This window comes from Cyprinus carpio, chromosome A15 (genome assembly GCF_018340385.1).
Source record: "Cyprinus carpio isolate SPL01 chromosome A15, ASM1834038v1, whole genome shotgun sequence".
NCBI lineage: Eukaryota > Metazoa > Chordata > Actinopteri > Cypriniformes > Cyprinidae > Cyprinus > Cyprinus carpio.
In genome coordinates this window covers 18,037,362-18,053,713 of record NC_056586.1, presented here as the reverse complement: position 1 = coordinate 18,053,713, position 16,352 = coordinate 18,037,362, and the positions used below count along the sequence as shown (strand labels likewise).

The 16,352-nt window shown below is 34.4% G+C and overlaps 1 protein-coding gene across 4 annotated transcripts in view; it reads right to left on the bottom strand.

Moving 5' to 3' along the window:
* LOC109103180 (rap1 GTPase-activating protein 2-like) overlaps positions 1-16,352 on the bottom strand; it is a 56,657-nt gene that overhangs the window by 21,034 nt on the left and 19,271 nt on the right. The gene's annotated exons all lie outside the window — the stretch shown is intronic.

Genomic DNA, 16,352 nt, shown 5'->3' with positions numbered 1-16,352 from the left:
AAAAGTTTAGAACATTTTTCAACATTTTAGTTGCACCAAATGACTTTAATATTGCAGACAAAAGTTTTATTTTAAATATTAAGGCAGTGTTAAAATATTTTCCCCAAATAAATAAATAAAAACATATCATCCACATTTTGAGACTGCCTAATAAACATTAAATAATTAATAAAAATATAAATGGTGTGATACTCTTTTTTTCTCTCAAAATGTAATGTCATTAGACATCATGTTTATCCATACAAAGCCTTGACCTCTTCTATGATAAGCATGTTTTTTTTTGTAAAATGATTATTATTATTATTATTATTATTATTACTATTATTTTCAGGGGATGTAAATAAATCAATATGTTAATTAATAGTAGTATTATTTATGGATTTTAAAATAAATTGATAAACAGATTGTAAGAAAAAAAATGAGGGTCACATGACCCCTTTACATTTTCATTAATCATCTAATACTGTATGTTTACTAAGCAGGTCTCAAAATGTAGAATATTTTAGAAATTTGGTTCCCTCAAAATACCACATTTAGCCAGGCAGATCAACCAAGATATGGTAGTTTTGCACTAAAACAAAAGACTAGCCCTCAGACATAGATGTATACATACACACACACACAAGGGCAGAGGGTCAGTGCAGTACCCTTTGAAAAAGTACTGTATACTGAAAAGAACATGGCCTCCAGAGACTAAGGTGAAAGACTCCAGGATAGAAAAACTCAATAACAACAATTCTTCTGTTTGCTTCGGTATCTGCACAGAGACATAACAAGAACTACTCAGGGCAGCCAGCCCTGCAGACAATGGTGCTGCTGTAAAAAAAGGCATAGAGAGGAGAGGGATAAAGGAGGGGGGGGCGAGGCGTGAAGTAAGGTGTAAGGCTCCAAGCAGGAACATGATCGCATTTTAAAAGCAGTTCTTTCAGCCAAAGACAAATGAGAGAGGGGCTACTTGGAATCAGAGGTTAAAATTAGTCAGACAGACAAACTCTGGTCTAGAAATGAAGCTCCTTGCAGACGGTCTCAAGTGAGGGTCCATTAAAATCTTTCCTTACATTACACCTCAGGGTCATTAAACACCAAAAAGATTGAACACAGGAAGATCTGACAATACATATATGAGGCTGTGAAGGTTTCAATGAAAGATAAAGGAGAGTCATTTCAATCTGACAGGAGGGAACCAATGACATATTTACTGACAATATTTATACATAATATTTAGTATTTATATAAAAATAATACCACAATAAACATTCCATGCTGATCACACGTGTGTTTTTTGGAGTAAAATGCATTTGCAAAGGTTTTGACTGTGGAGACATAACTAGATTTAGTCCAAAGAGTCCTCATTGACAATCTGGTATTTAAAAAATCCTATTTTTTCAACCTGAAAAAAGATGAAGAAGTACAGTAGTAGTTTAATGACTTTGAAAAATTAAAAACAAAGAAAAAAGTTACAATGTAAAATAAAGAAATGTTTAAGCACTATTTCATATCAAATAAGCATCACATGTCTAATATTGATCAGAAGATAAAAAATACTATATAAAAATATACAAATAAAAATGTTTAATAAAAATATATAAAATATAATAATAAAATATATATTATAATATATATAAATGATGATTTATTTTTTTTTACTAATCTCTTAGGACTGTACTGTAAACTATGAATGAATCATCCAGTGCAGTGACAAAGCACATTTTCAGTTTTATTCTCTAGAGGGTTTCAGCATGAGTAGGTGATCTGGACATTACTAAAATATCACATTAGGTGGAGGGACAAAGTCAATGTTAAAGTAGTTTGTTAATGTGCATACTCCCTTTTTTTCCCTTTCCGAAATACATCCAGCACACAGAAACAGTTCAATTAGCCCAAAAGCCAAATGTGAGTGTGTGTCTGTCTACCAGTCTTTCCATTCATAATGGAAAACACTGAGTAAACTTCTATTCCATCTAGCCATGACTGCAGCTGCTTGAGGGGACATGCTCCAGAACACCACGACTCTTGATGAAAATGTCCAGTCATGTTCAAATTCACCTCTAAACTGAAATCACATCTTTTCCCCAGCTGGGTCACCAGAACAATGCCAGCTACTGGTGTGGGTCTAAAGTCAAGAGGACAAACAGATGGCCAACAGTAGAGGCTGGTGTCAAAGGCTGTGGGGTCAATCTAACATATTTAGGCACAGTTTTATCAAATTAGGCAGATGCCAACATGGTTTACGTGACATTCCTCATACTTAAAAAAATAAGCAAAAAACTAAGCAAGGTTAAAGAAGATACAACCCAGATTATATTTAATACACGTTTTCTTATAAACATGGTTTGTGCTGACCACATTATGTTTTGTATAAAGTATTTTTAAAGTAAATAAATGAATAAATTGTAAAATAAAATAAAAATAAGCAATGGGATCACACAAGTAGAAATTCACAAAAAAAATAATAAATAAATACAATGTAATATATTACCTGTATATTGTCACAACTTACACTAAAGTTCAAAAGTTTGAAAGAAATTAATGCTTTTACTGAGCAAGGACACATGAATTGATTAAAAGTGGCAGGGAACAAACATTTACAATATTTGTTACAAAAGGTTTTGTTTCAAATAAATGTTTTTCTTTTAAACTCAAACTCTGAAAAAGAAAAACTGTATCATCATGGTTTCCACAAAAATATTATTCAGCACAATGGTTTTCAGAATTCATAATAATAAATGTTTCTTGAGCAGCAAATCAGCATATTTGAATGATTTCTGAAGGAACATGTGACACTGAAGATTTGAGTAATGGATGCTGAAAATTCAGCTTTGCATTTACAGGAATAAATTAAATTTTTTTATAATATATTCAAATATAAAGCAGCTATTTTAAATTTTGATATTATTTCAATTTTTCGATCAAATGAATGAAGCTTTGATGAGACTTAAGAGACTTATTTAAAAAACATTTACTAACCCCAAACCCTTGAACGCTAGTGTATGAATTAGAAGTCTTTTTTATTATTTTGCAATGTGAATGCTGTAATCCGTTAACATGGGCACTGGAATAAATATGCGCTGCATTCATATGCAGTCTGAAACCAATGTGGCTTTAGAGCAGGGGTGTCAAACTCATTTCCTAGAGGCCAAAGTTTTAGTTTAGATTCAGCCCTAATTAAACACACCTTACACCAACTAATCAAGTCCTTCAAGGCTTACTTGAAAACTACATGGTATGTGTGTTGGAGCAAGGTTGGAACAAAACTCTGCAGGGCTCTGGCTCTCCTTGAATTGAGTTTGACACCCCTGCTTTAGGGACACAATGTTAATGTAATGTGTTTTGCTAAAGGGAGTGTGATCAGCATTTTGACCATCTAATGACATTAATTTCTGATGTAACTGCATCATTGACTACATCACTCTCACTCAGCATGAAGGGACGGGTCCACCCACAGGATGTAAATGAGTTTGTTTCTAAATCTAGCATTACATCACCAATTGATCCTCCGCAGGGAATGGGTGCCATCAGAATGAGTCCGAACAGCTGATAAAATATCACAATAATCCACCAGTAATCCACACAACGCAAGTCTATCAAGTAACATATCGTGAAACAAAAAGCAGCATGTTTTTAAGTAACAAATCCATCATTAAGATGTTTTTACCTTCATATTCGGATAAAATACAAGTCCTCTATCCATAATATTGCTTTCTCCAGTGAAAAAGTAGTCTTATGTGACTCAGGAGAGAAATGTTCACAAATCAAGCACTGTTTATAAGCAGAAACAGTCCAAAACAGTTCTAAAGAAATATGTTGGTGGATTTTGGACAAAGGTGGATGGCTTTTATCCACTGGAGCAAGCATTATAATGGATTATAGACCGGTATTTTGGTCTGAATTAACAGTTTAAAGTTAAAACATCTTGATGCATTTGTTTCTTACATACATGCAGCTTTTCACTTAACATGATGTTTAATGAAAGACTGGAGTCATATGGATTACTTGTGGATTATTGTGATGTTTTTATCAGCTGTTTGAACTCTCATTCTGACAGCACCAATGCATTACAGAGGAATCATTGGTAATTTCTCCAAACCCGTTCATATAAAGAAACAAACTCAACTACATCTTGGATGAACTGAAGGTGAGTAAATTTTAAGCAAAGTTTAATTTTTGGGTGAACCGTTCCTTCCTAAGACTGAATGAAGGCTTAATCCATTGCACAAGAACAAACTGTGATCAAGATTTCATATGTTTAAATTAAAAATATAAATTAAAAAAATTAAATGTATATGAGAACTGAGAGGTTTGCTGTGCCGTGCACAATGGAAAGATGAAGACTTATAAATAGGATTATTTGATAGCTATATGAAACTTTTTCCTGGTACTCGCCTGCAGAGATACATTTACGATGCTTACAAATGAATAAAGCCTTACAGCAGGCCAGAAACACAATTAACAATCACAGTAAATCACACTTATGGGTTCATTAGAATCTTATCAGCTCATAGGGAGAACTGGGAAGTTGCGATATCTCTAGTTGTGCCCAGCATATGCTCTCTCCCTTCATTTCCAGTCCACAGTTTCATCACAAGGCTGTATATCTGCCTCTTTGATTAGGACTGATTCGATACTAATCACATCTGCCCAGTGATTATGATTATCTAATGTTCCGGCAACAAGCCTCATGCTTTGATTACACTCCGCAGAGAGAAAGACAACATACAGTCTGAGTACTGAAAGTAGAGAACTGTAACAGTCGTCTTGATTCTGATTGGTTGAAATATTCGGTGGTGACCAGTTTCTGAAATAAATATGATCTCGTATCACTCTGTGGTCTCTTTCTTCTCACATAATAAAATAATTTAAACTAATTTCAAAGTACATTTATAATGTTACAAAAGATTTCTATTAGAAAAAAATGCTCAGCTTTCTATTAATCAAAAAAAAAAAAATTACAGTTTTTAACAACAAAAATATATATTACACAACACAACTGATTCAACATTGATAATAATATAAAATGTTTCTTGAGCACCAAACCAGCATATTACAATGATTTCTGATGATTTAAAAAAAAATAAAATAAAAAATAAAACAATAAAATAAAATAAAATAAAATAAAATAAAATAAAATAAAATAAAAAATAAAATAAAATAAAATAAAATAAAATAAAATATAAAATAAAATAAAATAAAATAAAATAAAATAAAATAAAATAAAATAAAATAAAATAAAACTAGTGTGTTTATTTATTCAATTATTTATTTGGAAAGCATAGATACTGTTTACCCTGTTGGAGTTTATTTTGTGATACCGACATGCTGACTATACATTATCACTTACTAATTAAATAGGATAGGAGAGGACACTAGACAGGAGGAAAGGACAAACTGCAAGAGGGTTGACAATTAAATCCTAATTATAAATGTTATTTTTGACCCATGAAAACCAATAATGAACTTGATCATTCCATCTTTGATCATTTCAAATGGCAAACTGCAGCCACATCACTGCAGTAATGGACTTAATATTCAGCAAATTAGATTGTTACCTACCAGTGGCAGTGCATTTTTGTTCTGCTCGCATAAACTAATTTAATACACTCCTGTCAGGTTCATTGTTTTACAGATACATTATGCTCATCTGAGTCTGTGGCCTAAACATTATCTATAAGCCATGGTTACATGATTATTATGACAGCGTCAAAGCTCTGCTTGTCAGCTAACCTGACAGTCCACATGCTGAGGTAGTCTTTTATCATTCTTCTTCCAGCAAGGGATTATGGGAAGCAATACCAGTGTCTTTTAAGGATGTTTTTTCCTCAGATAGCAGTTAGAGTGGTCAGAGTGCTGCTTTCTGTTGTACGATGACATGTTGAGGCTATTTATAGAAAGTGAGAAATGTGGACAGCGGCCAGTGTCCCAAACACGGTGTACCGCATAGACTTATTCACACACACAAACTTTGTGTAAACAAACTAACAAACTCACAAATGATCCATATGTAAATTTAATTGAGAAATAACTGCTGCTGAAACAGAACATTTTAACACATAAAAGGAACAATCGATACTGAGTGCTGTTAAAATCCTCCCTGCTTTTAGTCCCTGCTGTTCTAACAAGAATTAGAGCGGCACACAAAAGTCGCTCAATAGAGCTCATTTAAAGCATTCAGTCTTTTTTCTTTTGTAAACAAAGTATTAAAGTATTGTATACTGAATATGGTATTGTGCCTAGAGAATGTGTTGTGATTTTTATTTGATCAAATTCAAACTTAATCCTCCTTAACAGACTGCACAGACTGTTCAATAACTAGTTCCCACAACAACATAAAATAGCAGTTGTCAACCTTTCTATGATCACTTAATGACACAATAAACACATTGGCTAATTAATAAACCTCTACAAACTCTTTTTCCTTTTTTTTTCGGAGAGGAAGCTGGTTGGCCTTTGACTCTTTGCACCTGTTCTTAATTTTACTCTACCTGAGATTTTGTCTGTAAACAATCAATAACTCAATTAATAAAGCCATTCAGTCGCCATTACACATTAACAAGACCAGCCTCGCTACTATGGCAACTGCTCAAGGGCTGACATCCTATAGCAGCAGCACTGGCAAATAACTCTCAGAAGGACAAAAGTAGCTGTAAAGCAGTCAGGACAAAACTGTATACATTTATACATGTTAATCATTCCTTTTCCACAGACTAAGGCTAAAAATACAGTTTTTAGCTTTTGTCATAGAGGAAGTTCTGAGGATTATACAACAATCTAGATGTCACAGTCAAAAATCTAACTCTCTTGCTTACGTTCTTTTTTTAAGTTTTAAGTTTAACGTCATAATACTAAAATAAAAAATAAAATAAAAGATGAAGTGTCAAGTTAACACAAAGTAAATATTTTCCAGCAAATATTTTAACATATGTACAGTATATAACATTTATTTCACAGCATAAATGGGTTTTTATACATGTAAAACTATACATCATAAAAATGTACATTTAGTTCAAAATATTACCTGCCATTTCTGTTAAATTCCAAATTTACTACACTGTAAAAAAATTATTTTCCAATTTAATTTTGAAGTTGTAAAGATTATTGGAGTATGTTTTACAAGAAAATAATATTTCAGTCTTTCTATTTTACAATTCAGTTTGTTACTTTTCATTTCTTTGTAATTATTTGTGAAATTTACTAGCAATTTCTGAGTGAAAATTGTTAGAATTTGTAGCTATCGTGTAGCTACAGTATTTCCAAGAGAAAATTACTTAAAAGTAAATCCTACATTAAATTTGAATAGCTGTTAATTAAGAAATTGGGACCCACACAGTAGGACCATCATATTTGGGCGACTGTGGAATCTTCACTATTATAAATAGTATTACTTTTACTAATTAGTATAGTAGTACCATGCCATGGTACTTTTTGGTAATTGATTATAAAGTTTTGACTTCACAAATCAGGTAACTGTAAAACAAAACAAGAGAACAAGAAGCAGAAAGAGAACAGACCACATCAGAGAATAAAAAACAAACCTGTTCATACGTAATCCCTCTTTCCAACTGTCTGAATATATCAAATGCATTCTCAAATCAGCTATGCCTCCCATCATCCGTTTGACAGTTTTCAGTCAGAGTACGTTTTTGCCTCCAGCAAGACTCTGAGAGCAACTTGTGTTTATTTGCCTATGGACAAATTGGACAGTTGTTCATTTTTGGAGGTTTACCACATCCAAAAAGTCCTGAAGAAGCCCTCTTCTGCCTAAACAAACTCCTAGACTGTCTCTGGACGAGTCTCAGCAGACCACCACAGGGGCCTTAAGGGGGGCTGGTGCTGGGAGCTTTTGATATCACTTCCTCAATTAAAGCAACCTGTGCTCCTCTGGGGTTTTTAAATGCATTAATCCTTTGTCCATATCACTAAATCAACAGTCTAACAGGAGCCAAAAAGAGGATGCCACAGGGTTTGGGGAGAGCGAGAAAGGGAGAGAGAAAGGGGAAAAGAAAAGTGACTTCTAAAAATACCCTCCTCAGTTCAACTGCTCTGTAAATAGGCTCAATATAACCTGCCAGTGAAACTGTCTCAGAGCACTTGTTAAGAGAGAAACGGTCACCTCATCTATTCCACTTACTGATACAGTTCAGTGAAGCCACATATACACACAGCAGAAGAGATATTTTTATTTTGATAATGAGTGGCAACTATACTACCTCCCTATAAAAGGTAAAACACAGTAACTACGGCAACAGTGAAGCTGGGAAAAATGGCTTTTTGGTTGAATTTTGATTGATTTGATATCAGTTTTCACACTCTGTTTTCTCTGAATCTGAGCTTAGTTGAGCCAAACACATCTGTCACAAGACAGATCATATTCTAAAAGATTAAATTTTGCTCATAAAACAATTATGAGGTTGACATGATGCTTATTTATGTCCTGGATTTATTCATTTATGAAAAAATATTTTAAAAGCAATGCAAATCTTACATAAAATGAATTGAATACACAGCATGTGTACATATGATCAACACTATATTACACTTGTTTTGAAAATAATGATTAATATATGGACACTTACATGTATTCAAGTCTGATTAGTTTTAGGTTTACTTGGTACACCACAAAATGTTAGAATCATTCAAATGAAATTAAAAATCAAATGAACAACACTAATACAAAGTTCAGCCAGATAATTAAAAAGACTTTTCCTTTTCTTCATTATGGACACACTTACTTGTTATTGGCTCTTTGACAAAATTACTGCATTTTGCCTTTGTATGAAAGTATACTGAAAATTACAAAATGTACATGGAGCGTCAGAAGCAGTATTCTGTCCATTTAATGTCTCTGTTTAGCAGGACTGATAAGGAACATGATTATATCATAATCCATCACTTCCACAAAGTGCTGCGATTTGAGCCCTTTGCTTTGAGTTTTTATGACATACTGTGTGTATATCACTGAGTGTGTTTTGCTATTGTGCTGGCAGCTAGAGGTCTGTTTCACAGCCTCTTCTGGATGAATGAGCCGCATGGTTTTTTCCAGGTACTCACAATGACTTGCTCTTACAGTTGCAGACGATGATGCATCTGTGGTACTGAATGAGGAACTGAACTGGAATCTTATGTTAGGAATCTTATCCTCTGACCTAAAGGACTTTGAGTCTTTGTATGTTTATAAGAGAGACAGAGGGCAAAATGTGACCTAGTTTAGTTTAATCTCACACAGCTGCTAATCAAATATACTTTCTCAACAACAGGGGGGCAAAACAACTGAGCAAAGAGGAAGTAAGGGGGAGGGGCACAGCGGAGGTGCATATGGATCAAAATCACATGTGAAGAAATGATGTGATGAAGAAAAGTGACAAAAACAAAACAAAAGAAAAATAAAATGTGTGATGGAAACAGAATGAGTCAGGAGGTGAAGGCAGTTCATGTGAGCTGCAGGAGACAAGATCATGGGAGAAATGAGTGATGAAGGTGGAGAAAATTAGATTTCAGTGAATGAAGCAGGAAACCAGAAAAACATTTGTTTTGGTGCTTAATAAACTTAAGAAGAAATGCTTTCGCTGCTGCTCTTATCTTACAGCACTTGCCAAGATAAATGGATGAGGAACATCATGTCAAATAAAGAATTATTAATAACCAAAATAAAATTAGTTAAGAGAGACTGCAAACAACAAACATAATGCAAATATTATCATGTCAAGCATTTTTGTCTTGTTTTCCAGTAAATATATCACAAGGTAACAATGAATAAAATAAATTTACTTGAGGATATTAAGATATTTAAGACTAGTTTTTAGAGAATATATATTAAAATTTAACCCACTGGAAAATAGTACGAAGCAATGAAACCTCATTTATTTATTATTTATTTATTTATTTATTAAGCTACAAATAAGTTCTTAAATGCTTAAAATAAAATCTGCCATTGGGGTAAAGATGAACTACTATTATAAATTTAATTTCATAAAAATTCATACATTTTATTATAAAATTCATGAAGACATGGTATATTAATGATTAAATATATTAAACATATTCTATTTTATGTGAATAAGTCTATCTTATGAAGTAGATTTACCTTGTTTTATGAATAATTGGATATTTTTACTGAAAAAGACGTTAAATGACATTGCATTTTCAGAGAATATACCATAAATCAACCTGTTTGAAAATAGTCTAAAGCTTCGCACTCACTATTTCCTTTTTTATTTTATGCCCCCAAAAGTTTATATATATATATATATATATATATATATATATATATATATATAACTTTTTTATATAATTTCTAATATTTCATCTTTTTATTAATCTAATATATATCACATTCACTATTTCCTTTTTTATTTTATGCCCCAAAAAGTTATATATGTATATATATATATATATATATATATATATATATACATATATATACAAAAATACTGATTAAGAAAATGCTTTTTAAAAAATCTTCTTACCTACTCAAAGAATGTCTATCAACTCTAATCTGAGAACAAATTACACTCTGAAGTGCTCTTGAATCTTGTACCAATCCTTTAATTTCAAGATAAAACAATGCAATTACTACAGCAATCAACCTTTCGATTAAAACAATAACCTTCCTGACAGACCAAACTTGAAACAACCAGCCATCAAGGTGAATCCCATTATAACATTTACAAATATGGCCCACTTATCACTCATTCAAACACATGAGATCTGAAAAGCCTCTTCTCACGGAGTGCACATCTGAGCTGAAGAACAGGTAAGAAATGATCTAGAGGGAATAAAAGTGGCGACTCCAGCTGGGCCGTCTCACAGTGATGTCAGTAACCATGCCAGTTATCGATGAGATCTATGCAAATTGAGCCACACACATGGAGCCTGTGAACACAAATCGCATTGTGTGGTTCCAAGCAGCAAGACATCCGCGTAAAAGAGTGTGTTTGGGTGTGTGTCAGTATGCAGTCAAATCAGTTTTAAATTAATGATTAGACAAAGGTTACACTGCGGCCACTGTTTGCAATAATGATGCCAGTTAATACAGAGCAACACAGCTACTGACCAGACAGCCACTGGAAGAGCTGAGTAAGTGATGGCTGAGAAATAGTTTCATGGTCTCATCCTCTGAGATTTTTCTTCCACATACTGTACGATCTGACCTGCATAACCATGGCCAGGAGATATTGGTGAAAATGATCTACCACTCTGTCTCTCACTCTCTCTTTATTTACTCTCTGTTTGTTTAACAGAGCTGTATTTGCTTGGAACTCTTTGTACATGGATGGTTACACAGGAAAGAAAAAATACATATGCACTCTTCTTATTATTTTTACAACGTCACACAAAGTTTCAGAAGACTCTCAACTGTTACTGATATTATTAACTAATATTATTTAAAATTCTTTATAGAATTTTTTAAAATTAAAATAACTAATAATTTACATGTTTCCAACTAAAATTGAAGAACTAAAATTGAAATAAAAATAAATTAATCCTAAATAGTAATATAAAAAAAGAACTTAAAATATATAAATAAATAACACTGAAACAATGTCTCAAACTGTGCTGAGATTTGCCAAGTCTGTGATTAGATTAAACATTTCTCATCACATTCTTTCAAGACCAAAAATGCAATCCATGTTAATTTTATATTTACTTTTACTTTATATCAACAATTGTCATATTTGTGTGTTATGTTATTTCTCCATCAGAAACAGTTGAGATACTTCAGTGACACATAACTGAGAACTCCATTAAGTATCCTGAGCTATGAACAAGAAATATCTGCGTCTGAAATTTTGCTTTGGGCCATATGAGGAGGAAGACAAGCATGGAACGAGAACATCCTCAAATGAGCCACACACACACACACACACACAAAAAACGGTCTTTACTATATACTGACCCAATTACAACACACTCTGGGACAACAATAAATGTATAAAGTGTACTTACAATGACCTACATAGCCATAAACCTCATAAAAAAACAGGCCAACCAGAGCACACGGGCCAAGAACAACAGCCAGATCTGAACATCAGGGCAAACTAGAAGGTGGGAAAAAGAAAAGTTCACCCACCGCTCCTTGTCCCTCTCTTTCTCCTTCTGCCGTCTGGTCTTGTGCAGTAGTCCGATCAGAATGACAGCAGCCCGAATGCCAGCTTTTTTGGAGTTCACTTTGGGTTCAGAATCCGACATACTGTCCGGTCCGCACTCCGAAACAGACTTTGGACCAGGTCTGTCCTGTGCTATTCTTGTACGACCAAGCTCTCTGCCACAGGCTGAGGGACTGAGAATATATCTCCGTCTACCTCTCTCCTTCACATGCTCTCTCTCTCTCTCTCTCTCTCCTCCTCTCATTCGCTCCTACACCAGTTCTCATTGCCTGCCCCTGTCTGGATGTGTTAGGCAGAATAGAACGCAAGCCACGCCTCCTTTTCCCCAGCCCCTCCCCCCCAATCCCTCTCTCACTTTCCACTCATTTTCCATTTGCTCTGTTCCTGGACTACTCAGCTTTCTGTTGCCAGACCTTTCCGCACTCATTCAATCTAAAAAAATAAAAATCTGTCCTCTCCTGCCCACTTCACGTAACTCCAGTCAGACTTAATTGCATCTTGCAACTTTCTGAATCAAAATGCGCCTTTTGTTCAGTGTAGAAAGAAACTCTAAAACCTTTTGGTCAACATCCTTGACCCCTTTTCCGATTTTCTATGGCATTTCTTAGCATCAAAAAATGCTTTCAGACCATTTAGGCATATAACAATAAGGCAGTCAATATTAGTGACCTTCCTCCTGTACCAAAGTAAGAATTTCCTTTATGTTTCAGTATATTTGTGTCTCTATGTTTGTATGTGCCATGGTCTGGTTTAAGGTACATATTGTGGTTCGCTCCCTCCAGCATCTTGCATGACCATTTCTCTCTCCTTTCTCTGTTTGTCTTTTTATCTTCTCTTTCAATTTGCCTTTACCCACTGCAGGAAGGTACTCCCTCTTCTTCTGTCTGCCTAAAGTGCTGGGTCTGACTCTTTCCATGCACATCTCGCTCATGGATGGATTAATAGCTGAGCATTTGCCCCAAGGAGGTCTATAATACCTGGAGAAGGCTATCTGTTAGCATTTCCATTCATCCCAGTGGCAGTTGCTCAGCTGGTGCAGGAACCCCCAGAAGTACTGGTCTGAAATCAGCCTTTTTTGCTCATGGCACCCCATTAAATAAAAATAAAAAAGCTTGAGGTCAGTAAGAGTTTTATTTTTAAAGAAATTAATACTTTTATTCAGCAAACATTCATTGATTTGGTCAAAAGGTACAGTAAAGACACAGTTTTACACAAAAATATTAATTAGCATGACTGTTTTTAACAGTGATAATAAGAAGTGTTTCTAGAGCACCAAATATATTAAAATAGAAAACTTAAACTGTAGCTTGTAAAATTGTAACTGTAACTTGTAATACTACAGTATTTCATAATACTATTTTACTGTATTTTTTTTATGAAGACAGTGAGACTTCTTTCAAAAACATAAAACATATCACTGACCGCAGCTTCTGAATGGTAGGCTACACTGTAAAAAATGATTTTTCGAAGTTGGAATATTAGAGTATGTTTAGAAAATACAACTTAAATCTATATACTTCAAAATTTCACATTTAACTCAATGTATTTATTGAAAATTCCATGTAATTATTTTTGAGATTTCTGAGTGAAAATTGCTTTTACACAATTTTTTTATTAAAAATTGTGGTGCTGGTTGATCTTTGGCACCCAGTCGACACTGGAAGTATGCAGTGTGTCACGGGACAACAATGTCATGAAATGTTGCTTGTCGCACTGCTTGTCTAAAGCTTATAGTCAGATGTGCTCTTTGTGTCTAATAATGGCCATAACCCATCCAGTTTTTTGTTCTGTTTACAAAAGATTAACATGTCTGCAAAAACAGATGGTTCTCTGACGACTAAAATGACAGCTAAAATGGAAACAATGGCCGGCTGGTTCTCTCTTAATCAATAAGGATTTAGGCCCCGATAAGACAGAACGCATTTTTCAGGTTTGAAAATGCAAGGCGCACCGCACTGCTTTTTTGGTTGACATTTTTAATTTAGAAAAGAGCAGTGCACTGCGTTTTTTTTTTATGTTACTAGGCAACCACGGAATCAGCTGCCCTGTCAGTCTAATCAAGGATTATAGCGCGACCGCTCCAAAATCTTTGGTTTACTGTTAAGTAAACTGTCGTATTAGCAGCAACTTTATAAAAAAAAATACATCTCAAGGTAACCCATGACAGCCACCTCAAGTTTCTCCTCCATTGCAGTTTCTGGATGTTCCAAGCAACCGTAAAATTCAGTCACCACAATGGAAGGCCCACCTCTCCATTCATTCGATTGGACAATGGGAAAAAAACGCAAATGACATCAGGCGCATTTCTGCTCAGAGTTGATTTTTTTCACCTTCAGGTGTCTCACATTTTAGTCGCCTCGCCTGCTGCCCCTCACGTTTTTGCTCTGAGTGTCTAAAGTTGCAATCCAAACCAAAAGCAAACCAAAGATTTTATAGCACTCGCGCTATAATCCTTAATTAGACTGACAGGACAGCTGATTCGGCGGTTGCCTACATCATAAAAACCCCGCAGCGCATTGCTCTTTTCTAAATGAAAAAAGTCAACCAAAAAAGGCAGTGTGGTGCGCCTCGCGTTTTCAAACCTGAAAAACACATTCTGTCTGATCAGGGCTTTAAAATGCATTCCTGATCTTCAATGCACACTGTTCAAATAAAAAGTGTTTATATTCTTAACATTTCATCTTTAAATTGCTCCACCTCTAAAAAAAAACTTGCAACTTTATCCAAACCCTCTTATTTTTCAACTCAGGCCTTGCAACCCCCAACTTTCATGGTTCAATCAGTTCCAGACAAATACAATCAAGTCCAATCAAGACAAATACAATTTTTTCTCTCACTGAATATCCTGATTACCTCGTAAATACATCATGTTAAAAAGTCTGGGGTTCTTTTTGATAGAAATAAATAATATGAATAATTTATTACATTTATTCAGCAAGGATGCATTAAGTTGGTCAAAAGTGATATTAAAGACATTTATAATGTAACAAAAGATTTCTATTTCAAATAATAAAAAAAATCTATTCAACCTGAAAATGTATCACAGTTTTCACAAAAATATTAGGCAGCACAACTTTCAACATTACTAATATGATTTTTTTTTTTTAACCAAATCAACTACTGATTTCTGAAGGATCATGTGACACTGAAGATTGTAGTAATAATTGCTGAAAATTCAGTTTTGCTCTCAAAGGAATAAAATTAATTTTAAAATAAATTAAAATAAAAAAATGTAATAAAATATTAACATTGAATAGAATAGAAAACAGTCATATTAAATTGCATTAATATTTTAGAATACGTATTTATTTATTAATTTATTTATTTATTTATTTTATTTACTTTTTTTTTTTTTGACAAAATAAATTTAGCCTTGGTGAGACTTCTTTAAAAAAAATCACAAACTGACCACAAAGTTTTAAACTATAGTGTACATTAAATTTCTGCAGTAAACTAGATTGTTCAAATTAGGCATGAATGTGAGTTTGTAAGGTAAGATAGAAGTATCTGATTTCTATGTGTGATTATGAGATACTGTTCCCTCATTAGTGCAAAAATTAAGAATGAGACAAAACCAAGCAAACAGCTGCAACAAGTGCTTCAAATAGCCAATATACCCCTTCCTCATACTCAGACTCGGGCTCTGCCATGGTAACATCGCCTCCCAAATCTGCCATCAGGATCCTCATCCCCACGGCAACCCTGAGCTTCCTCTGGGGAAGGGGCTGGTTGACAAGCAAGCCAGGTCATGTGATCAGTGAAAGCGTCTGGAATCTTGTATCTGTGGAGAGGTACTGTGAAATGAATATGTGAGGTGTCTGGTAGGGAAAGGTGTACTGTATTCCCTAGACTGAGCTGTCAAAAGAGTTGGAGGGATGGAGAGAGAGAGATTCAGAATGGACACAAAGTGATCAGTCTTTCCACAAAGATCCATGAAGCTGCGGGCTAAACCTCCCAGAGAGCCGCAAACACAGATGCATGAGCAAACACCACCCCCTCTCCCACTCCCTCATCTCCTTCCACACACAAACATGACTCCCACTGCCCCTCAGCACATCACACACACAGTATACACTAAACACCCTATAGGAAATCACACATTCTTCCCTTCCAAACATCTGTACAGCTCTAAACTCACATCTCTCACACCTTTCACTGAACTTCACATGATATACAAGTGGTCTTCTTCATCCAGGTGCAAAAACACACTTTGGCCATCACGAGGGGACACGGGGCCTGGAAAAACGTCTC